General features: G+C 41.3%; 1 long non-coding RNA gene across 4 annotated transcripts in view; it reads left to right on the forward strand.

The window, feature by feature from the left end:
- LOC149749714 (uncharacterized) overlaps window positions 1-25,587 on the forward strand; it is a 502,720-nt gene that overhangs the window by 476,568 nt on the left and 565 nt on the right. For 2 of the 4 annotated variants that reach the window (XR_016392842.1, XR_016392840.1), the window contains one exon: window positions 15,991-16,082. The exons of 1 other annotated variant lie outside the window; for it this stretch is intronic. This is a non-coding gene — a long non-coding RNA (uncharacterized LOC149749714). The remainder of the gene's footprint in view (window positions 1-15,990; window positions 16,083-25,587) is intronic. One more of the 4 variants, XR_016392841.1, reaches the window with a different exon arrangement.

A 25,587-nucleotide genomic window follows, 5' to 3' on the forward strand; every position in this document is an offset into this window, starting at 1 on the left:
GAACATTGAGCTCCCTTCAACTTGATGTCCTTTGTTCTCTGTTGGGGCTTCCCCACCCTCATCCCAGCCTGCAAAACTGCATCTTGATTCTCCTGTGAAGGGAGGGGAATAGGACAATCCCCAGAAACCGTGACACTTGGGGGCAGGCGTGGACTGTGCCGGCGCCGTGTCCACAGTGCTGTGGAAGCGCTGAGGAAGGAGCAAGCAGATCCAGCTGCAGTAGGGCCGGGGAGGTCCACAGGGACTTAGCTATAACCCTCAGAGGCTGGTAGGAATCTCATAGGTGGAAAGGACTGGAGGAAGGCAGCTTGGAAATACTATTTCTAGCAGAAGGAACAAAATGGGCCAAAATGTTTGTGGGAAAATGGGTAAGTACAGCTTTAGTGGATCTCTAAGGAAAAAAGCCTTCCATCTTGATTCCTACATTATTTAACATATTTGGCTCCAATTGACTTTGCCCTTTCAAAATAATTTTTTGGGGGAGAGGGAGGCAGTTGAGTACATGTCTGTTATTTAAAAAAGAAAAGAATATGGGCTTCCCTGGTAGCGCAGTGGTTGAGAGTCCGCCTGCCGATGCAGGGGACACGGGTTCGTGCCCCGGTCCGGGAAGATCCCACATGCCGCGGAGCAGCTGGGCCCGTGAGCCATGGCCGCTGAGCCTGTGCATCTGGAGCCTGTGCTCCACAACGGGAGAAGCCACAACAGTGAGAGGCCCGCGTACCGAAAAAAAAAAAAGAAAAGAATACCTTCAGAAAATATGGAAAATTATGAAATCATCTATAATCTCTCCACCTACTCAGATATAATCTTAGCTAATGTATTTGCCTATATGCTTATTACCTCTTTTTAAAGCATTTATATATTATAAAAGTAGATTTGAGCTATTTATGTCGTTTGGCATCCTGGTTTTTTTCACTTTCAATATTTTATGAGAAGAATGTCTTTAAATATATACAACATCATGATTTTACATCGTCATTAAATGGCTGCGTGGCAATCTCTGTGTGGAACAGTAATGTCTTAAGCAGTTCCCTTGTGGCAAACATTTAGGCTGCTTCCAGTCAGGTTACAAGCGTGTGTGTGTGTGTGTGTGTGTGTGTGTGTGTGACTTTGCTTTTATATCAAAACTGTGATGACAGATCTTTATGCATTTGTTTGCTTGTTTTATTGAGGTAAATTCCAACAAGTAGGATTGCTATGTTAAAGAGCTTTCATATTTTCAAGTCCTTTGACATACTGTCAAATGCCCTTTAACAGTGTGCCAATTTGCATGCCCACCGTCGCTGTATGAAACAATCAATTTTTCCTCACCCTTTTCAGACTTTTTAGACTCAGTTTTATTCTTTTCTATCTGCCCAGTAGGTAAAAACCAGATATCATTGTTATGCAATTTGCCTTTCTTTTACAAGTTTGTATATGATTATTGATCATCCATGTATTTTATTTAAGATTTATCCATTCATGTCCTTTTCACATTTTTATTTGGATGTTATTCATCTTTTTGTAATTGATCAAAAGGATTCCTTAAATATCCAATATTAGTTATCTATTATTTGAATAAGTTGAATGTGTGTTTTGAATATGTCCTTTGTGGGGTGGTTTTGGTTTTGTGTGTGTGTGTGTGTGTGGCTGCACCACGTGGCATGCAGGATGTGGGATCTTAGTTCCCCGACCAGGGATCGAACCCGCACCCCACCGCAGTGGAAGCACAGAGTCTTAACCCCTGGACCGCCAGGGAAGTCCCTGTCCTTTGTGTTTTAACTTCATCATGTGGGAGGTTTTGCCACATAAGTTTTACATTTTCATTTATAGACATACTCTTTCTTTTTTTTTTAACATCTTTATTGGAGTATAATTGCTTTACAATGGTGCGTTTATACTCTTTCTTTTATGGTTTCTGATGTTAAATGCTATTGCTAAAAAGAATTCTCTAACCCTAAGAAGCTAAAACTATGCACCTATGCTCTCTTTTAGTGTTTTTATGATTTAGATGGTCACATTTAAATCTCTAATTTGTGTGGAATTTGTATTTTATGTAAGGTGAGAAGTAAGGCTCTAACTTTATTTTTTTCCAAATATCCAAAATTGACACCATTTGTGAAGAACAGAAATGTCACCTTTATCACATTTTAAATTTCATGTATAGTTGGATCTTTTTTTCAGATGATCTCTTCTGTTCCAATGGTCTGCCAGCCTACCCTCTGCCAGTGTCATTATCCAGCATTTTAATCTAGTAGGGAAATTCCCTCCACATAGCCCTCCTTTTTTAAAAAAATTTTGGCTATTCTTAAGCACTTATTTTTCCAGAAGTACTTTGGAGTCATTTTGTTAAGTTCCTTCCAAATCCCACTGATATTTCAGATGAAATTACTTAAATAACTAGATTAAACTGTGGGGCATTGACATCTTTACAATACTTCCAGAAGCACAGTACATCTTTCCATTTGTTCACGTCCTCTTTCATGCTCCTCACTAAAGTTTTGTCATTTTCTCCATTTGGGTCTTATACATTTCTTGCTAAAGTTATTCCTGGGTATTACATATTTGTTTGCTATTGTGAGTGAGTGAAATCTCTTTTGTATTATATTTTATAGAAAGTTCATGCTGGTATATAGCAAGCCATTGAGATATATATAGGTATAGATAGAGATGGAGGTAGAGGTAGAGACTGAGATAGATATTATTGAACCTGTCTGGTGCAGGAGGAGTCATGGAACAACTCTCAGGAAGAAGAAGAGAGAGAAATGTCCTGACTTCTCCTGTTTCTCTCCTTCCCACCATGTCCACCACTGACCAAACCCAGCTAGAAGCCAGATGACAAGGGAGTCTGGGAACTACAGCCTGGAGTGGGGGCTTAGCCCCCAGCCATACAGAACAGCACAGGGGAAGTCATGGAAGGCATGTAGGACAGAGAGGCCACGGACCAGTGCTAGATGCCTTCATAAGACTATCGGTTGCTTCTAAAAATCTGCTCTCAAATAATGAATGTTTAACTCCACCATGATGATCACAAGATGTGCATTGGTTTGAAAACAATATTGAAAGAAGAGAAAAATTAATTTTAATTGGATTATTGAAACAAGCTTATCGCCTCCTGAAGTGACCACTTTGAAGGGGAACACCTACATATGGAAGTATTGGTATTATTTTTAAATATGCACATTAATGTAGAAATATTCACTATGTAAAATACATGTGTTACTTTAACAAGCTCCCCAGGAGTGGAGAACAAAAATAGTTCACTCTCTGCAAGGACCCAGAAAGATCTTATTTTTCTCCCTCTGTCTCAGAACAGCGTGCTTGCCATCCTCAGAGGGAAAACTGAGGGGACTTATCAGCAGGTGCATCCCCTCCTGCCTCAAGCACCAGCCAAATAGGCCAAATAGAATCCCAGTAAGAACAATACTTTACAAATAAATAAAACTTGCTAAATACCAGTATGAACTAATGAACCTGCTGTAAAATGTAATTTCAGTTCTGTATCATTTAACTTTCTTAAAATCAACCAGATGTTACCTTGAGGAAAATCCCAACATTTTTCTAAAAGTTTCTTGAGGGGTTTCTTGTTCATCTCCGCTGTCCTCAGCACCTAGTAAGTAGATGCTAAAAGAATGAAGTGAAGTGAAGTGAAGTTGAACCTACTTAAGTACAAATGATTGACAGCTAACTCTCAGAGCCCTCCCATACTTTAACGTCCCTCCCTGGCAATGGTTCCCTATTCCACGTCTTAGCCCCTTGCTTAGTCAATAGCACTGTTGATGGCAGAGTCTGTGTTTTCTCCATGTTTGTGTTCCCCACATGATCTAACCCAGCCTGGCACAAAGCTCAGCAAATGTTCATGTCATCCATGAAGGAGCAGATGGAATAGGGCCTCAGTATCCCCATCTATATAAAATGGGAGCCTTGACATCTGCCTTTTTTTTTTTATTATTCATGCTGGCCAGTTTATTTAGCCAATTCATTGACAAAACTAGATTTGTTGAAGAACATACTTAGGGAATTTCTTCTATCATATATTTTCCTAATATTTTTATAAGCTCTTTTTCATTATTGTTGGACTTCTCACCTAATAACCTATTTAGCACAAAGCTTCTGTATTGTATTTTATTATGTTCTTATACTTCATGGTAGTTTTAACTTTTTTTACATCTTTATTGGAGTATAATTGCTTTACAATGGTGTGTTAGTTTCTGCTGTATAACAAAGTGAATCAGCTATACATATACATATATCCCCATATCCCCTCCCTCTTGCATCTCCCTCCCACTCTCCCTATCCCCCCCCTCTAGGTGGTCACAAAGCACCGAGCTGATCTCCCTGTGCTATGCGGCTGCTTCCCACTAGCTATCTACCTTACGTTTGCCTTTTTAACAGTCTGTGTGATGGAGCAATTCTCTTGGTGTTCTTGCTTTGGGGATGTAAGAAGTGGGTTTTCGTTCCTTCTGTGCCACCCACTTGTGTCTGTTCTCCTCCTGATGAGTCATCTGGGAGCCAGACACCATTGCTCTCAGACAGAACATGTAAGGTACTTGCTCAGGAGCAGTGGGGCCATAAATCTGTACTGCGTCCCTGTGGTTACCTAGGGAACACTGGGGCCCAGCGAGGGAGGGGGCACTGCAGACAGAGAGGGCTCTGGCCAGTGCCCCAGCCTCTAGGCGACAGCCCGACAAGCACTTCTCACTCTCTAGTTTGGAACCAGTGTCCTGGCCTCTGTAGAAGGCAGGGGTGGCCCCCAGCCAAGAGGCTCTGAAATACACCATGATCCGCCTACCAGACATTCAGAGAGACAGAAGGGGTCAGTTACCAAAATGACTGTGACAGGAACCAGAGCAGCTGGAATCTGGTCCTGCACTTCATTCCTTCACCATTTACACAAGCAATCATAAGCAGATCCCCCTTCCACTCTCTGTGGATGTGAAAAGTAAATGAAACAATATATTAAACTGCTTGGCTTAAGTCCTGATCCCGCCAAACAATTAACAGAGGCAGTTGTAAATTTAGTTATTATGATCTGTACTGATAGCAGTAGTAGTAGATTATTCTCACGATAATCTCCCAAGTAGTATCCCACTTTAGAGATGAGGAAACTGGGTCAGAGACATAAAGTGACTTGCTCAAAGTCCTTTAAGAATCGAATACACTGGTAACAGCCAGCTAGCTACTCTAATGCACGGGGATTATTCTAGTAAGTACTATGGGAGAGTGTGGGAAGGACAGACAATATCACTCAGCTCCATTCAGCTCCAGACCCAGACAGGTAGGCCCTCCCTGAAATACTTGCAGACCTTGCTCCAAACCTTACGTAGTCTCATCCTCAAATCCCATGAAAAAAGAGTCCCTGGGCCCTCACTGGCTCTGATTGGGTCGGATTGTCCACCCCTAGAGCCACAGGGGAGGGTCAGCCTGGATCTGAGAGGTGGGGAGCTCAGCAGACAGCTGTGAGTGCAGAGGGATGTAGAATGGAGGCTAGGGGCCCAAGCAGCATGGTGTGTGTGTGTGTGTGTGTGTGTGTGAAGTCTGAAAAACATTTGCCAAAAATGTTTATAGAGATGCTATCTCTGGATAGTGGAATAAAAAGTTGATTTCCCTTTTGTTGTTTTTTTTTTTACATATAGAGAATACTTTTTTAAAAGTATTATTGAGTATAATTGATTTATAATGTTTCCCTTTTGTTTTCTATACCTTTCCATAGCTTTACCATAAGCACATACTTTGATAATTTTTTAAAAGCTATTTTCATTTGCTTAGTGGTTGAATAATACAAATAATATACAGTTATGTTAAGTATATTTATTTTTAAGAGTTTGGGGCTGGATATTTGAGGGCTCAGTCCTGGTTCTGGCTCTGAGTGACCACGATCATGTCACTTGTCTGGCCTCAGTTTCAGCATCCCTGAGATGAGGGAAGAGCCATACAACCTCTGTAGTCCCTTCCAGCTCTGATTCTCTCTCTTCTGTGTACACACATCAAGTAAAAAGGTGTGGATCAGCTGGGTCCTAGGAGACCTGCTTGAATGTGAAGAGAACACAGTTGACCCTGAAAAACATGGCTTTGAACTGTGCGGGTCCACTTACATGCAGATTTTTTTCAATAAATACGTACTATGTACAGAACTACACAATTCCCAGTTGGAACCACGGATACAGAGGGCCAGGGCTGACTGTAAACCCTCCTCTCTCGACCCTAAACCCCTCCTTTGCCCCCTCTCCCCACTCCCATTGTTTAAGGGCCAACTGTAATTACTTTTTTTTTAACTGAAGTATAGTTGATTTACAATGTTGTGTTAGTTTCAGGTGTACAGCAAAGTGATTCAGTTATACATATAAATATATACTCTTTTTCTGTAATTGTTGCTTTTTTTTTTTTAAAGTGACTCAGCCCTTGCAGTGTTGTTTTGGGAGGTCAGCACTCTTTTTTTTTTTTTTAATTTTTGGCTGCGTTGGGTCTTCATTGCTGCGCGTGGGTTTTCTCTAGTTGCTGTGCGAGCGGGGGCTACTCTTTGTTGCGGTGCGCAGGCTTCTCATTGTGGTGGCTTCTCTTGTTGCAGAGCACGGGATCTAGGAGCACAGACTTCAGTAGTTGTGGCACGTGGCCTCAGTAGTTGTGGCTCGCGGGCTCTAGAGCGCAGGCTCAGTAGTTGTGGCGCACAGGCTTAGTTGCTCCACGGCATGTGGGATCTTCCCGGGCCAGGGCTCGAACCTGTGTCACCTGCATTGGCAGGCAGATTCTTAACCACTGTGCCACCAGGGAAGCCCCTATAATTGTTTCTTAATAGAAATCAGTTCTGAATAAAAATGGGTACATTTATGGAGTTGAAAAAGTTTCTTCACAAGTTGAATATGTTCCCAGAGCTGCTAAGAGAGAACCCCTCCTAAGTGGAGGCCAGCTAACCTACTCCAGCCCTGAAAAATCTCTCCCTCCCTAAGAGGGAAGAAGAATTAACATTACTGACTGGGCCTACTATGTGTCAGGCCTAATACAAAGTGTATTATACACACAGTCTAATTTAAACTCATAATGTGTTTACCATCGTTTGTTTGACAAACAACAAGATACTGGACTCCTACACTGTTATTGAATGCTTGTCTTCCCATAAAGATGCTTGAGAAGAAGAAATGCTCTTTATTCATCTTTGTATGTCCCTCAGACCCTAACACAGGGCTCAATAAATATTTGCTGATCATTAGAAACCTCCTCCTATCATCACTGCTTCTTGGGCTCCATAGAGGATGATTCCTAATATCAAAGTTTTGACCACCTCCTTGGTTAAGAGAATGATGATCAAATTAAAAGGGAGGAGAAGGAGCAACAGATTAGGTCATTATCCACTGTTGGCAGGAAGCCGTCACTTTACACAGTTGTCCTGATATGCACAGGGCCTTCAGGAAATAGGACGTTGGACAGATGGACTTTGACCAGGAACAGAAGGTTAGAAAGGTCAGGATTAGGGGTGACTGGAAGCAATATGAGAGCACTGGGAGTTTTATTTTTATTGAAATACAGTTGCTGTACAATATTACATTAGTTTCAAGTATGCTACATAATGATTTGACATTTGCATACATTATGAAATGATCACCGCAATAAGGCTAGTAACCATCTGTCCGCTTACATTTATTACAGTATTATTGACCATATTCCTTTTGCTGTATATTACATCCCTGTGACTTGTTTATTTTATAAATGGAGATTTGTACCTCTTAATCTCCTTTGCCTATTTTGTCCACCCCATCACCCCTCCCCACTCTGTTCTCTGTACCTATGAGTCTGTTTTCCTTTTGCTTTGTTTGTTTGTTTGTTTTTTAGATTCCACATATAAATGAGATCACGCAGTGTATTTCTCTATCTGACATCTCACCTAGCATAATACTCTCTAGATCCACCCATGTTGTCACAAATGACAAGATTTCATTTTATAGCTGAGCAATATTCCTGTGGGGGGGGGTGGGGGGGTGGATGGTGTGGTGTGTGTGTGGTGTGGTGTGTGTGTGTATACCTACATCACATCTTTATCCTTTCATCCACCTATGGGCACTTAGTTGCTTCCATATCTTGGCTATTGTAAATAATGCTGCAGTGAACATTGGAGCGCACGTATCTTTTCTAATTAGTATTTTTGTTTCCATCGGGAAAACACCCAGAAGTGCAATTGCTGGATTATATGCAGTTCTATTTTTAATTTTTGAGGAAGCTCCATACTGTTTTCTATGATCTCTGCACCAATTTACATTCCCACCAACAGTGCAAGAGGGTTCCCTTTTCTCCACATCCTTGCCAACACTTGCTGTTTGTTGTCTTTTTGATGGGAAACCAAAGCAAAAATAAACCCATGGGACTACATCAAACTAAAAAGCTTTTGCACATCAAAGAAAACTATCAGTGAAACAAAAAGGCAGCCTACTGAATGGGAAAAGACATTTGCAAACAATCTATCCAGTAAGAGGTTAATATCCAAAATATACAAAGAACTAATACAGCTCAATATCAAAAAGACAAACAACCCAATTTAAAAATGGGCAGAGGGAGAGACCTTCAACATGGCAGAGGAGTAAGTTGTGGAGATTACTAGCCTCCCCACAAATACATCACAAATACATCTACATGTGGAACACCTCCTACAGAACACCTAATGAATGCTGGCAGAAGACCTCAGACTTCCCAAAAGATTTTTTTTTCCTTTTTCTCTTTTTGTGAGTGTTTATGTGTATGCTTCTTTGTGTGATTTTGTTTGTATAGCTTTGCTTTTACCATTTGTCCTAGGGTTCTGTCTGTCCGTTTTTTGTTTGTTTGTTTTTAGTATAGTTTTTAGAGCTTGTTATCATTGGTGGATTTGTTTTTTGGTTTGGTTGCTCTCTTCTTTCTTTCCTTCTTTCTTTTTTTTATTATGTTTTAATTTTTTATCTTATTTTTAATAATTTTTTTTATTTTAATAATTTTATTCTTTCTTCCTCCCTCCCTCCCTCTCTCCTTCTCTCTCTCTCTCTCTTTCTCCCTTCCTTCCTTTCTTTCTTTCTTTCTTTCTTTATTTATTTATTTCTTCCTTCCTTCCTTTCTTTCTTTCTCTCTTTCTCTTTCTTTCTTTCTTACTTCTCGCTTTTCATCTGAGCTGTGTGGCTGACAGGGTCTTGGTGCTCCAGGCGGGTGTAAGGCCTGTGCCTCTGAGGTTGGAGAGCTGAGTTCAGGACATTGGTCCACCAGAGACCTCCCGGCTCCACACAATATCAAACGGCAAAAGCTCTCCCAGAAATCTCCATCTCAACACTGAGACCCAGCTCCACTCAACAACCAGCTAGTTACAATGCTGGACACCCTATGCCAAACAACTAGCAGGACAGGAACACAACCCCACCCATTAGCAGAGAGGCTGCCTAAAATCATAATGAGGTCACAGACACCCCAAAACACACCACTGGACGCAATCCTGCCCACCAGAACAACAAGATCCAGCCTCATCCACCAGAACATAGGCACCATTCCCCTCCACCAGGAAACCTACACAACTCACTGAACCAACCTTAGCCACTGGGGGCAGACACCAAAAACAGTGGGAATTACAAACCTGCAGCCTGCCTAAAGGACACCCCACACACAGTAAGTTAAGCAAAATGAGAAGACAGAGAAACACACAGCAGATGAAGGAGGAAGGCAAAAACCCACCAGACCAAAGAAATGAAGAGGAAATAGGCAGTCTACCTGAAAAAGAATTCAGAGTAATGATAGTAAAGATGATCCACAATCTTGGAAATAGAATGGAGAAATACAAGAACTTTTAACAAGGACCTAGAAGAACTAAAGAGCAAACAATCATGAACAACGCAATAAAAGAAATTTAAAATTCTCTAGAAGGAATCAATATAGCAGAATAACTGAGGCAGAAGAATGGATAAGTGACCTGGAAGATAATATAGTGGAAATAACTACCACAGAGCAGAATACAGAAAAAAGAATGAAAAGAATTGAGGACAGTCTTAGAAACATCTGGGACAACATTGAATGCACCAACATTCAAATTATAGAGGTCCCAGAAGAAGAAGAGAAAAAGAAAGGGACTGAGAAAATATTTGAAGAGACTATAGTTGAAAACTTCCCTAATATGGGAAAGGAAATAATCAAGTCCAGGAAGCACAAACAGTCTCATACAGGATGAATCCAAGGAGAAACATGGCAAGACACATATTAAGCAAACTATCAAAAATTAAATACAAAGAAAAAATATTAAAAGCAGCAAGGGAAAACAACAAATAACATACGAGGGGATCTCCATAAGGTTACCAGTTGATCTTTCAGCAGAAACTCTGCAAGCCAGAAGAGAGTGGCAGAACATATTTAAAGTGATGAAAGGGAAAACCGTACAACCAAGATTACTCTACAAACAAGGATCTCATTCAGATTTGACAGAGAAATTAAAAGCTTTACAGACAAGCAAAAGCTAAGAGAATTCAGCACCACCAAACCAGCATTACAACAAATGCTAAAAGAACTTTTCTAGGCAGGAAGCACAAGAGAAGGAAAAGACCTACAGTAACAAACCCAAAACAATTAAGAAAATGGTAATAGGAACATACATATCGATAACTACCTTAAATGTAAATGGATTAAATGCTCCAACCAAAAGACATAGACTGGCGGAACGGATTAAAAAAAACAAGACCCATATATACGCTGTCTACAAGAAACCCACTTCAGACCTAGGGACATATAGAGACTGAAAGTGAGGGGATGGAAAAAGATATTCTGTGCAAATGGAAATCAAAAGAAAGCTGGAGTAGCAATTCTCATATCAGACAAAATAGACTTTAAAATAAAGACTGTTACAAGAGACAAAGAAGAACACTACATAATGATCAAGGGATCAATCCAAGAAGAAGAAGATATAACAATTGTAAATATTTATGCACCCAACATGGGAGCACCTCAATGCATAAGACACATGCTAACAGCCATAAAAGGGGAAATTATTGTGAGAGTAACACAATAATAATAGGGAACTTTAACACCACATTTTCACCAATAGACACATCAACCAAACTGCAAATAAATAAGGAAACACAGGCTTTAAATGACACATTAAACAAGATGACCTTAATTGATATTTATAGGACATTCCATCCAGAAACAAAAGAATACACTTTTTTCTCAAGTACTCATGGAACATTCTCCAGGAGACATCATATCTTGGGTCACAAATCAAGCCTTGGTAAATTTAAGAAAATTGAAATCGTATCAAGTATCTTTTCTGACCACAGCGCTATGAGACTAGATATCAATTACAGGAAAAAATCCGTAAAAAATACACACGGAGGCTAAACAGTACACTATAAATAACCAACAGATCACTGAGGAAATCAAAAAATACTTAGAAACAAACGAAAATGAAAACACGATGACCCAAAACTTACGGGATGCAGCAAAAGCAGTTCTAAGAGGGAAGTTTATAGCAATACATCCTACCTCAAGAAACAAGAAACATCTCAAACAAACAACCTAACCTTACACCTAAAGCAATTAGAGAAAGAAGAACAACAAACCCTCAAAGTTAGCAGAAGGAAAGAAATCATAAAGATCAGATCAGAAATAAATGAAAAAAGAATTGAAGGAAACAATAGCAAAGATCACTAAAACTAAAAGCTGGTTCTTTGAGAAGATAAAGACAATTGATAAACCTTTAGCCAGACTCATCAAGAAAAAGAGGGCGAGGACTCAAATCAATAAAATTAGAAATGAAAAAGGAGAAGTAACAACTGACACTGCAGAAATACAAAGGATCATGAGAGATTACAACAAGCAACTATATTCCAATAAAATGGACAACCTAGAAGAAATGGACAAATTCTGACAAAATCACAACCTTCCAAGACTGAACCAGGAAGAAATAGAAAATATAAACAGACCAATCACAAACACTGAAATTGAGACTGTGATTAAAAATCTTCCAACAAACAAAAGCCCAGGACCAGATGACTTTACAGGCAAATTCTATCAAACATTTAGAGAAGAGCTAACACCTATCCTTCTCAAACTCTTCCAAAATATAGCAGAGGGAGGAACACTCCCAAACTCATTCTCTGAGGCCACCATCACCCTGCTACCAAAACCAGACAAAGATGTCACAAAAAACAGAAAACTACAGGCCAATATCACTGATGAACATAGATACAAAACTCCTCAACAAAATACTAGCAAACAGAATCCAAGAGCACATTAAAAGGATCATACACCATGATCAAGTGGGGTTTATCCCAGGAATGCAAGGATTCTTCAGTATACACAAATCAATCAGTGTGATAAACCATGTTAACAAATTGAAGGAGAAAAACCATATGATCATCTCAGTCGATGCAGAAAAAGCTTTTGACAAATTCAACACCCATTTATGATAAAAACCCTCCAGAAAGTAGGCATAGAGGGAACTTACCTCAATATAATAAAGGCCGTATATGACAAGCCCACAGCCAACATCGTTCTCAATGGTGAAAAACAGAAACTATTTCAACTAAGATCAGGAACAAGACAAGGTTGCCCACTCTCACCACTATTATTCAACATAGTTTTAGAAGTTTGATCTACAGCAGTTGGAGAAGAAAAAGAAATAAAAGGAATCTAAATGAGAAAAGAAGAAATAAACCATCACTGTTTGCAGATGACATGAGAATACATACAGAATCCTAACGATGCCACTAGAAAACTACTAGAGCTAATCAGTGAATTTGGTAAAGTAGCAGGATACAAAATTAATGCACAGAAATCTCTTGCATTCCTATACACTAATGATGAAAAATCTGAAAGGGAAATTAAGGAAAAACTCCCATTTACCATCTCAACAAAAAGGAAAAAATACCTAGAAATAAACCTACCTAAGGAGACAAAAGACCTGTACTCAGAAATCTGTAAGACACTGTTGAAAGAAATCAAAAATGACACAAAGCGATAGAGAGATATACCATGTTCTTAGATTGGAAGAATCAACATTGTGAAAATGACTGTACCACCCAAAGCAATATACAGATTCAATGCAATCCGTATCAAACTACCAATGGCATTTTTCACAGAACTAAAACAAAAAATTTCACAATTTGTATGGAAACACAAAAGACCCCGAATAGTCAAAGCAATCTTCAGAAAGAAAAATGGAGCTGGAGGAATCAGGCTCCCTGACTTCTGACTATACTGCAAAGCTACAGTAATCAAGAAAGTATGGTACTGGCACAAAAACAGAAATATAGATCAATGGAACAGGATAGACAGCCCAGAGATGAACGCACACACATATGGTCACCTTATTTTTGATAAAGGAGGCAAAAATATACAGTGGAGAAAAGCCTCTTCAGTAAGTGGTGATGGGAAAACTGGACAGCTACATGTAAAAGAATGAAATTAGAACAATCCCTAAGACCATATACAAAAATAAACTCAAAATGGATTAAAGACCTAAATGTAAGGCCACACACTATAAAACTCTTAGAGGAAAACAAAGGCAGAACACTCTATGATATAAATCACAGCAAAATCCCTTTTGACCCACCTCCTAGAGAAATGGAAATAAAAACAAAAATAAGAAAATGGGACCTAATGAAACTGAAAAGCTTTTGCACAGTGAAGGATACCATAAACAAGATGAAAAGACAACCCTCAGAATGGGAGAAAATATTTGCAAACGAAGCTACTGACAAAGGATTAATCTCCAAAATTTATATGCAGCTCAATAACAAAAAAAACAATCCAATCCAAAAATGGGCAGAAGACTTAAATAGACATTTCTTCAAATATGTGCAGATTGCCAACAAACACATGGAAGGATGCTCAATATCACTTATCATTAGAGAAATGCAAATCAAAACTACAATGAGGTATCAGCTCACACCTGTCAGAATGGCCATCATCAAAAAATCTACAAACAACAAATGCTGGAGAGGGTGTGGAGAAAAGGGAACCCTCTTGCACTGTTGTTGGGAATGTAAATTGATACAGCTACTATGGAGAACAGTATGGAGGTTCCTGAAATAACTAAAAATAGAAGTACCATACGACCCAGCAATTCTACTACTGGGCATATACCCTGAGAAAACCATAATTCAAAAGGAGTCATGTACCACAATGTTCATTGCAGCTCTATTTACAATAGTCAGGACATGGAAGCAACCTAAGTGTCCATCGACAGATGAATGGATAAAGAAGATGTGGCACATATATACAATGGAATATTACTCAGCCATAAGAAGAAATGAAATTGAGTTATTTGTAGTGATGTGGGTCGACCTAGAGTCTGTCATACAGAGTGAATTAAGTCAGAAAGAGAAAAACAAATACTGTATACTAACACATATATATGGAATGTAAAAAAAGGAAAAAAAAAGGTTCTGAAGAGCGTAGGGGCAGAACAGGAATAAAGATGCAGACGTAGAGAATGGACTTGAGGACAAGTGGAGGGGGAAGGGTAAGCTGGGACAAAGTGAGAGAGTGGCATGGACATATATACACTACCAAATGTAAAATAGATAGCTAGTGGAAAGCAGCCGCATAGCACAGGGAGATCAGCTTGGTGCTTTGTGACCACCTAGAGGGGTGGGATAGGGAGGGTGGGAGGGAGATGCAAGAGGGAGGAGATATGGGGATATATGTATAGCTGATTCACTTTGTTATACAGCAGAAACTAACACATCATTATAAAGCAATTATACTCGAAAAAAGATGTTAAAAAAATAAAAGAAAATAAATAAAAGAAAACAAAAATGGGCTGAGGACCTGAATACATATTTTTCCAAAGCAGATATACAAATGGCCAACAGACACATGAAAAGATGCTCAGCATCACTAATCATCATGGAAATGAAAATCAGAACCACAGTAAGATATCACCTCACACCTGTCAGAGAGCATTGGGATCTTAGGCAAGGGTTAGAATTGAAAGTGAGGGAGGGTTGCATAGAGGAGAATGGATTTCCAACACAGAATTCACTGGAAAAATAGAAAGATTAAAGAAATAGACAGTTGATCAAAGAAAGCAAACCTCCTTCTACACAATTTTGCCCGCAAGAAGCTCTGGTTTTAGGGATGGGATTAGATGTTGGGATCAAAAAGGTGGGTCAAAAAGAAGAACCAAAAAAAAAAAATGTCTAAACAGAGAAAGCCCATTGAAGGACAAAAGTTTCACAAATTTTTCTTTATTTTGACTTTCAGTTAAGGCTGAAATCAACCTGTCCTTTTCATTCACTCATTCATTCTATTGCTCATCTAATAAATATTTATTGAGCACATACAATCCATCAGACAGTGTGCTAGCTCCTTGGATGAGCAAAAAGAAACACTGTGCCTGCTCTCATTGAGTATGAAGCCTAGGAAGAGAGGCAGATATTGATCCAATAATCACGTGGAGGGGTGAGTCAACAGAAACCAGGGGGAATGCCGTGAAGGAGAGGGGTGTGGTTTTCTGAGAGCAGAGAAGAAAGGAACCTCACCTAGACTGGGGTGGGGAGGGGCAAAACAATCTCCCTGAAGAATTGACCCTTGGCTTGAGATGTGAAGAACCATAGGCCCCTGGCAAGGAATAAGCCACAGCAAATGGAGGCCAAAGTCACTTTTAATGGGTCCAGCGTAGGTAAGACTAGCAATACTGGTAATCAGAAAATCTAAGTTTAAGATGTAGACCCTCCAAGAACCCTCTCTGTGAGACGTTTAGCTAAGTCATTTGTACTTTCTGGGCCTCCATTTGATGATCTGTAAAATGGGGATGATAGACTAAAGTGATGTTTCTCAAAACATGATGTGCTGATCTTATGCAGTAGAATCAATTGGGTTGCTTGTGAAAAATATTAATTCCTGGACCTCACTTCAGACCTACTGGATCAAAATATCTGTGGCTAGGACCCAAGAATCTACATTTTTAAGGCTCACTCTAGGTGACTGTTATGCTCAGTAAAGTTTGAGCATCACAGGCTGTGTAGGCAAACTTTTGCCTGCTAAATGGCTCCCTATTTCTTTCTAAATTTCTAGGTTCTCAATGGAGCAGCACCAAGAAGAGGTGAGGTGGGCAGTCCTCCAGACTGAGCAAGGAAACATTCTGAAGTTTTCAGGTGACAACAAAGGTCTGAGCTTTTATACCTGGAGCTGGGCCAACTGTTTTAGGGACAGCTTGACTTGAGAGAAAATAGCTCCAGGCTGAATTTTTTTTTTGCTCTTCACTTTCCACTCCACCCCTGGGATCTACTTGATTTACTTGAAAATATATATTCAATGAAGTCTGTTCCCTGCCCTTTTCCCTCCTTTCTTCTTCCCTTCTTATGGATCTGGTTCTCTGCAGTATCGGGGGCCAGTGGAGGTTCACATGGGTCCCTCTTCCTTCCGTGCCTTTCTAGGGCACAAATGGTCGGCCTCTGATATGATGGTTTATAGTCTGTGAGCCTTTGGCTTGCTACACAGGGAAAATTCCTGTTGACACTAATTGTACCAGGGACCAAGAATTACAGGCTGAGATCCGGCTGCCTTGCCTGCTGGACCAAGCCATTTCCCTTTCCCTCTGCACAGCAAGCTCACAGAGCCTACTGCCCAAGGCCACCAATAGCCATACTGGCTTGGCCTCCAACCTCAGTTGGAGTTCTCTGTGTGAAGAAATATTTCCAGCAAGTCCTGGGGTCTCTAGGTGTGGTAGAGCCAATCTCACAGGTTGCTTCTCAAAGGCTAGGCATATTATTTCTGCCTACCTGATAGAATTCTTGTATTAAAATGAGATAGTGCATGTAAAGCACATAACACCAGCCTAGCACACAGTAAGCTCTCAACAAATGTTAGTTAGTGTTCTTTATATTTTTGTTATTTTTCTAGCCACTGTTTGTTCAGGGGTATTTATAAGGAAAAAAAAAAAAGAAAGAAATCAGTTATATCAACTGGCAAGTAAAGGGTTGAAAGTACCATTGAGAGATCAACTAGGAAAATCTGTACCTAAATACTCCAGATACTGAGAAATATGTTGTATGTTAAGACTATACAAAACATCAACAATAACTAATAATTACTGAGAGCTTTCTAGGTGCTAGGCAAAGTTTCACTTAATCCTCATGATAACTTGATGGGGTAAATACTAAATCCCCATTTTACAGATAAACAGACAGAAGCTTAAATAAATGAAGTAAAGTCACAAAGTCACAAAGCTAGGAAGTAGCAGCAACTAGAATTTGAGCTGATGCTTAATAAGCTATTTCCTTAAGTCTAACTGATATCTCTCGTGCTGTATTTGGAGGCTATATCTGCTCACGCTCTCTCTCTCTCTCCCTCTCTCTCTCCCCCCCGCCCCACCCCGAGATAGACAACAATTGATTGCCATCATGGGGTCAATAACCTTTGCAGTCCTTAAAGCAATTATTAGATCAGGTCTCTTCCCCTTCTTCTTGGAAGAATTAAGGCTCAAGCCTGATACAAGCACTTGATCTCATTTGAGGTTCCCAGGGAGGGGTTAGGAGGAGAGATGCAATCCTCAGATCCAACCCAGAGAAGGGCCCGTGTTTGCCTTGTGCGATTAGTACACAGACCACATCAACTTCTGCCTTTCTGACCCATGTCTCTGGCCTGCTGAGGTGCCCAGAAATTTCTGTCATTTTATCGGTGAGGTCAGCCTGCAGCCAAACTTGGGTTATCTGAGAGGTGAAAAGTATCAACTTAGAATCAAACCACCTCTGTTCTAATCCCATCTCTGAACAATCTTGAGCAAGTTAATTAATCACTCTTATCCTGTTTCCTCACCTGTAGATTGGAGCCAATAGTGTCTTCCACAAAAGTGCTGTTTGGAGGGTTAAATGAGATGATGCCTGTGAATTAGCTTGACACATGCTTGGTGCATAACTGCACTCGTAGTTAATTAACATAGGTGATTCGGAAGAGGGCAGTGCTTACATCTAAATGGATAACACTCCAAAGGATTGGGGAGATATTTGGAAGCCCTTCCAAGAACTTGTAATTCACACCATGCATCTAACTGCGATTATCCCAGGTGCTCCTATCTAGAAGTTTCCACAAACTCTTCCACATACCTTAACCCCCAGCACTTACCAGGGCAGTCCCACGAGAGGCAGAAAACCAAGGCTCCTCCTTCTCCCTTCATCTTTTCACGACTACCAAGGCAACCTTCCAAATTCGTCCGTCTGGCATCCAGCAAACAGTAGAGACACGCTGGGCATTTCCTGTCCCAGCATCCCTCAGGACACAATAGAGATGGGCAAAGAAAACTGTCTCTTTCTCACATCCCTCCTTCCTTTGCCATGCCCCGGGGCCTGAAGTGATGTCACACACATTTCCCAAGCATGCCCACCTGCATCCCAGGGTCCTACCCTGTCACCCCCGCCAGAGAAGGCAGAAATCACTCTATGACATCATTCCTTGCCTTGGTCCCCAGGGGCCCAGTCTGTCCTCTCCAAAGCTGGCTCTAACACTTTGTCCAGATACAATTTTTAGATGCCCCCAAGGAAAAAGCTTCCCACCACTTCCTTTAGACCTTTCTGAACTTGGTGGCCACCACAAGTAATTGGTTCAAAGAACCCAAAAGAGGAAGAGGAAGATCGGAGAAACATGAGACCTATGTCATGTATTTATGTGTTTCCTTATTTAACTCACATCACTGTTCACTGTCAGGCACAATTCTCTCTACGTCCTCAGACACACATTCCCGTTATTCATCTTAGACTGTGAACTCTGGGAGGACAAGAAAGGCCAGCGTCCATTTACTTTATTGAGTGCAAGTTCTGCTCCATGATGAATGGTAAAACACTGGATTAGTTCTGTTGCCCAAGAGTGGAAGAGGTTACACCAAGATAGAGTTAGCAGGAGAGAGGCTCAGCAAACAAAAATAAGAATAACAGGGTGGAGATCAATTGATCAAGGGGCCCTGCCAAGAACTTGGCACTGAAGAAGCCCTTATAAGGAATTCAGAAAAAGTGTGGAGTAAAGCAAAATTTCCACAGCTTTCAGTAGATTCTTAATAAGGTCTAGGACCCAAAAAGTTAAAGAACCACTGGGAAGGGATATCACTTTTTCTTATGAAATTTGGAGGGGAGGGGAATAAGATTAATACATATAAAATTACAGAGAACATCAGTATAATAATAGTGCTACTTTTGGCTGAGTGTTGTTTATGAGCCAGGTCCCAGCCTAAGCATTATAGACTACAGTTCCTTTAATTCTTGCAACCACCTATGTTGTTGTAGATTATCTCAAGAAATAGAAAAGATTATCTCCAGGTCTCAGATGAAAAAATGGAGGCTGAAAGAGTTACGTAGCTTGCCCAAGGTCACACATCTGGTCAGCCAAAGCTCGGATTCAAACTCAGACTCCATGCCAGGCTGCAGAAATTGATAACAGCAGTGGCAGAAATTGATAACAGCAGTGGCAAAAAAAAAAGAGCCATGGGGGTGGAGTCAACTCTCCAGGCTATGGACTCTGGTTCTGCCTTAGGTAAATCCCTTCCCCTTTCTGGGCCTTCGTGTGCCTACATGTAAAATAAGAGTGTTAGACTAGATAAACAAACATTTGATGCAACAATGTTTATAGAACATGCAACAAACATATTTTGTAAAGGTTCCGAGAACAAATATTTTAGGCTTTACAAGACTGTCTCTGTTGCAGCTCCACAACTCTGCCGGGGTACCGTGAAAATACCCGTAGACAATACCCAAGCGAATGGGCATGGCTGTGTTCCAATAAAACTTTATTTACAAAAACAGGCACAAGGCTGGATTTGTTCCATGGGATTATAGCTTGCTGACCCTGGACCAGATGATCTGTAGGGTCCTTCATGGTCTGACATTTCAGAAGTCCAGGTCCTGATTGTAGCAGTGGAGCCCAGAGGGGCCAGTGCCTTGAAAAGTCAGCTGTACGGAGCCTATTGCCATAACTTTTGTTTTGTTATGTTTTGCTTTAACCTTTGACAGTTTCAACAAGTGTGTTTAGAAAGTAAATCCTGACAGTGGCAATACAAAGGCAGCTTGAAAGAGCTTTAGCCCCAGCAAAATCTCCATTGGTAACACGGACAACTACCTCTGTCTTGTGAAGAGCCTGGTACAAACACAGCTGCGTGCCCACCTTCAAACCATATTGCAACCCAAAGGCCATTTCTTGAGAAATTTGGGGCCCACGACAGATTCCTGGACAAAGTGATGGGCAAAGCCCATGGATAGTAAAGGGACAGCCAGAATCTTTCAAGAAAACGGCATACGCTCCCCTTTGCCCTCAACTCTGCAGCACTGCACGTTGGTGTTGGTGACCTGTTTACCTTGTCCCACAGGAGAAGCTGCTAGGGCATAAGGAAGCAGGGACCCATTCTTGGTTCCAGACTCAGTAGGCTTTTCACACTCCATGCTTTGGTGCCCTCACACCCCAGCCCCCAATTCAGGGCTCCCAGGCTCTCCCCGAATATGTGATGTGATGTCAGCCCCTGGATGACTTGTCAACTAATCTTCACAAGTTTACTGCACATGGTTGCTCCAAGCTCTCTCTCACTTACCGAGACATGCAGTGCATCTAGAATTTCTGGGCTGGGGGAATCCTTGCTCACCAAAGATTGACAAATTGTAATTACCAGAGAGAAAAGCAAGTTTGCCCAGAGGGAGCTGAAATCCCTCCCTCCTGGGAGCTTCTGACCTGCTGCCTTTAGAAGAAATGCCTCTAGTGCAGCCAGTGTCCTCTGCTCAGAAGAAAGGGTACTTCTCCTCTTTCCCATCTGGGCTGCAGCAGGGGCAAAAATCCTCCTTCAGGTCCCCAGAGACCCTAGTATACCTCATGAAGCAGAGGCCTCATACCTCCAATTCTTTTTCCATTTTTAGTCTCATTTACTGGGTACTTTGTATTCCAGCTGTGCCACCTGCCAGCGCTGTGGCCTTGGGCAACCACTCTGAGACTCAGTTTGCTCATCTATACAATGTCAGTAGTAATAGCATCCACCTTATAATATTATTAACAGTATTAAGTCAGAAAATGTACATAAGGCATTTGGAGCACAATGCTTACATTGTGGTAAGCACTTAATAACTTAATAATAACTTATTAAGTGCTGATATTTTCACTATTACTCTGTGCTAGGCACTTTACACACATTATCACATGTAATCCTCACCTCAGTGCTCTGAGGTAGGCACTGTTTTGATCTTCATTTCACAGATGAGGAAACCACAGCCCAGAGTGGTTAAATGACTTGCCCAAGGACACACAGGTAATAAATTAGTGGACGTGGGACATAAACCCAGGTCTGTTTGATGCCAGTGTTCAGACTCTTAGTCACTTTACTATCCTGCCAAGGTCACATTAGCAGCTATTAAATAAGGGAAGCAGGATTAGACTCCAAGTTGGCTCTCAAATCTTCAGCAGACTGAGTGCTGGCCTGGGAGGCAAGAAAGCCTGACCCAGGGAGCTCGTCCGCAGAACCTTCTCACCCAGACAGCTCTGCCGTGCCGTCCCTTCCCTGACCTCTGCCTCGCTCGGGAACCTGATCACATTCTGTCTTCTACTGTAATTTCCTTCTACCGTAATTTCAGGGCTAACACTGAAACTTCTGCTGCCTTTTTTTTTTTTTTTTTTTCTTAATCTCAGTCTGGTGCAGAGAGAAGGATGCAAGCTTTGGAGCCAGACGATAATGCTTTGAATACCAACGCTGCTTACTCATTGAATGGGCTTAGCCATGTCACAGAACCTCTCTGAACCTCAGTTTCCTCATATGTAAAATGGGGATAATTCCTACCTTGCATTGTTGTAAAGATTTAAGTAAGCGCCCATAGAGTACCTAAAACAGTGCCTGCCACATAGTAGGTACTCTCTGAAGGGCACTTTACCAACATCATCATCTCCCATGGCACCTAGCTCAGTGCTAGGTTATTGTTTGCTTGATTTAATTCACCTTTGATTTGCCCGCAGCACCTAGCATGGTCCCTTACACAGAGTAGATGCTCCTGTATACGGCTGGTTGAATTGAAAACTGGAGAGAGCGAGAGAGGGAATACCATGCAAAGCTGCATGATCACAGATGACAGATCTCCCACAGGTCCTCTAAACAGATCTCTGAATCTCCCACAGCCTTGGTCTCCCCACAGGTCAAACTCAGTGGCAGCTTCTCCTAGAGGGCTCACAGAAATGGGAGTTTGCAACATCAGAGGTTTCTAATGTAATCAGATGGATAATGAAAAGGTTCTTCTTCCCTGAGCCTCGAGTGAGTCAGAGCTCTGTGCTTGGCTTTGCCCCAGGGAGTACCAAGAAAATGAAATATCGTCTGTATCCTCATGACACCTAAACAAATGGTCATTTCTCTGGGTCAGATATCAGCCAGAGGGGTTAAAAGGCATCTCCAGTGAAGGGAGGAAAGGAGCAGCAGGGAAAGGACCATGAGCAAGGTGCTTAGTGGGGTCCTGGTACATGGCTCCTGTTAAGGCTAATACCTGTTTGCCTTATGATGGGATGTTTGTTTTGCTTTCGTGAAAGATGCTGCTAAATGACAACGTGTCTGAAATCCACAAGCGTTTTGAACCCCTCATTCTGGCTCAATAATCCCTTCCACATCCTGACACCTGAATCAAGACATAAGTTCTCATTTAGGTAACAAACTGTCCTCTTTTGTAACAACTATAAACCACATCTGTATCTCAGACTTGCTCTTTTTCTTCCTGGCCTTTTGCCACTATAGGAAAATGTCAGATAGGCTAAGTTTTCACATTGCAGCTGGTTACTGTGATTATGTAGACACAGCCTCTACAAATTCAATGGTGTGTTGCTGGCTGTTCAAGAGGTGGTGAAATTAATGCCCAGGGAAGTGGGAAATGGGCCACCACAATCAAAATGTGGACTCGAAACTTGCTCTTCATTCTGCCCCACTCTTTCCCTCCTACATCCCTGTCTTTGTGATAATCACCAGCTTTCTGCCAACGTGCTGGCGTTCTCTTCCTCCTCCCACTTCCCCAAGGGTGTAAAGCAGTTCAAGAGAAGCACCATCATCCTAGACTTAAAGATATAGGAGGATGGTGGGAGCTGAGTGTATGAGACCCCACTCCCACCACCGCTGTGGACAGTGCATTGGAGAAGGGGCAGCATGGTTGCCTTCAGAGGCCTCTTTATCCAGCAAAGGAAGCTGACCACCTGGAACTAGAAGACCTCAAAAGATCATCTGGCCCAGGCCCTATCTCCAGACAGATCAGTACATGAGCCCCCCAGGACCAAGGACAATCTCTCCTCTTCATAAGGACCCCTGGCAGAGGCCTGCCCAAGTCGTCCCTGTCTCACAGTCTGCTGTATAAGTCATGAGTAGCTGCCGTGTGTGGCTTCTGTCTGGGGCAGAGGAAGGTGCACCACTCTGTGGGGCAGGGAAATGGAGTTTGAGAACCCGCTCTGCACCTGACTAGCTGTGGGAGTTTACCAATTTTCTCTGCCTCCTCGACCATCTCCAAAATGGGAAGATGGGCAAGCAAGAGTTCTGCTAGCTCTTGAAGAGCTAAATCACTATAAACCAGTGAATCTCTTATTTTAAAATCTTCATATACAACTTAAGCCAGTTTAATTGAAATAGAAAAAGTCTGTTTTCAGGGCTATCTCTATCACAGATTCCTTAATCTCAGGGAACTCCTTGAAATTGTGTATTTTGTGCATTTGAGGGTCTGTAAATTTTGATGGGAGAGATTAAATCCCTAGATAGGTGTATGATATCCTACCACCTCCAAATATACATATATATATATGAGGTTAGGGACCCACCTTTAGGATGGAGAGCTTAAATGTAAATCACCCTGAATGGCTTCCTGGTTCCCCACCTCTGAATACCAGGCTACAGTGATTTTCAAGGGCAGGAAGTAGGAAGCCCTAGATGCAGGATTCTGGACGAGAGTAAAGAAGGCATCAGGCTTTACTTTTTTTTTTTTTTTTTTTTTGCTGTGTAGCATGTGGGATCTTAGTTCCTGGACTAGGGATTGAACCCACGCCGCTGCATTGGGAGCATGGAGTCTTAACCACTGGATTGCCAGGGAAGTCCCCAGGCTTTACTTTTCAGTCTCCAGCTCTCACTACCCATTGCTCTGCCACATGTCTACAAGCCATACAACCTCAGGAATATTCTAACTCTCTCTGAACCATGGTTTTCTCAACTGTCAATGGAGAATGGTATGCTTCTGTTAAAAGTTGTTGTGAAGAATAAAAGAAAATGAGTAAATGCTTGGCTATCAGTGGAAACTCAATAAATGTGAGTTCCCTCCCAGCACTAGTAGCTCAGGTCCCAAAACTGACTACTTGGAAGACAGCTCCATCTATAACAATCAATCCACCCCTACCTCATATGTAAATTGGCACAGTCACTATGGAAAACAGTAAGGAGGTTCCTCAAAAAATTAAAAATGGAACTACCATATGATCTAGCAATCCCACCTCTGGGTATATATCCAAAGCAAATGAAAAAAGGATTTCCTTTGCACTCCCATGTTCTCTGCAGCATTATTCACAAGAGCTAAGACATGGAAACAAATGTCCATCAGCTGATGGATGGATAAAGAAGATGTGGCATACACACACACACACACACACACACACACATACATACACACAATGGAGTATTATTCAGCCAAGACAAAGAAAGAAATCCCACCATTTGCAGCAACGTAGATAAGACTTGAGGGCATTATGCTAAGTGAAATAAGTCAGACGGAGAAAGACAAATACTACATGATATCACTTATATGTGAATCTAAAAGAAAAAAAAATCCTCATAGAAACAGAGTTAGTTAAGTGGTGGTTATCAGGGGTTGGGTGGGGAGGGGCTGGAGTGGGGAAATGTTGGTCAAATGGTGAAAACTTCCAGTTATAAGATGAATAAGTTCTGGGGATCTAATGTGCAGTATGGTGATCATAGTTAATAATACTACATCATATACTTGAAAGTTGCTAAGAGAGTAGATCTTAAATGTTCTCACCACAAAAAAAGAAATGGTAATTACGTGACATGTTGGCAGTATTAGCTAACACTATGATGGTAATCATTTTGCAATATATAAGTGTCTCAAATCAACTTACATAATGTTATATGTCAATTATATCTCAATAAAGCTGGGGGTGAGAATTCACCCCCTTCCTTGCTTCTGGGGGAAAAGTGTGACATAACAGCTAAGTGCTCAACTTTGGATAGACATGCAGTTGGGTTCAACTCCCAAATTCACTCCTTGATGGCCATGTGGATTTACACATAGTTAAATTTCACTGCACCTTGGTGTCCCATCCACTAAATGAAAATGATTATGAGAATAGTCCTTCTTTCCTAGGGTCGTGAGAAGATGCGACAAGTGGATAAATGTTAACTAACATAAGGCTCTCCCTCGGCATCCTTGGCCATACCCTCTTTCCTAAGTACCATTCACCCGCCTTGGGAAGTGTGTCCCTATAGCTGAATGTCCAACATGGAAATCAGGCAGAAAGGGGAAAAGAATTCAACAAATAATCTGGATTCCCCAAGTCCCCTCCCCATTTGCCTGGAGGTCTCTTACCCCATTCCTACCCCCAGATAGCCCACAGTTTGTTCATTTCTTTCAGGTCTTGGCTCAAACATCACTTCAGGAAAATCCTGAGCACCCATATAAATTCCAAATG

The sequence above is a fragment of the Delphinapterus leucas genome, chromosome 3, assembly GCF_059928025.1.
Source record: "Delphinapterus leucas isolate spDelLeu-1000000601 "Yukka" chromosome 3, BTC_Dleu_Yukka2, whole genome shotgun sequence".
Lineage (NCBI taxonomy): Eukaryota > Metazoa > Chordata > Mammalia > Artiodactyla > Monodontidae > Delphinapterus > Delphinapterus leucas.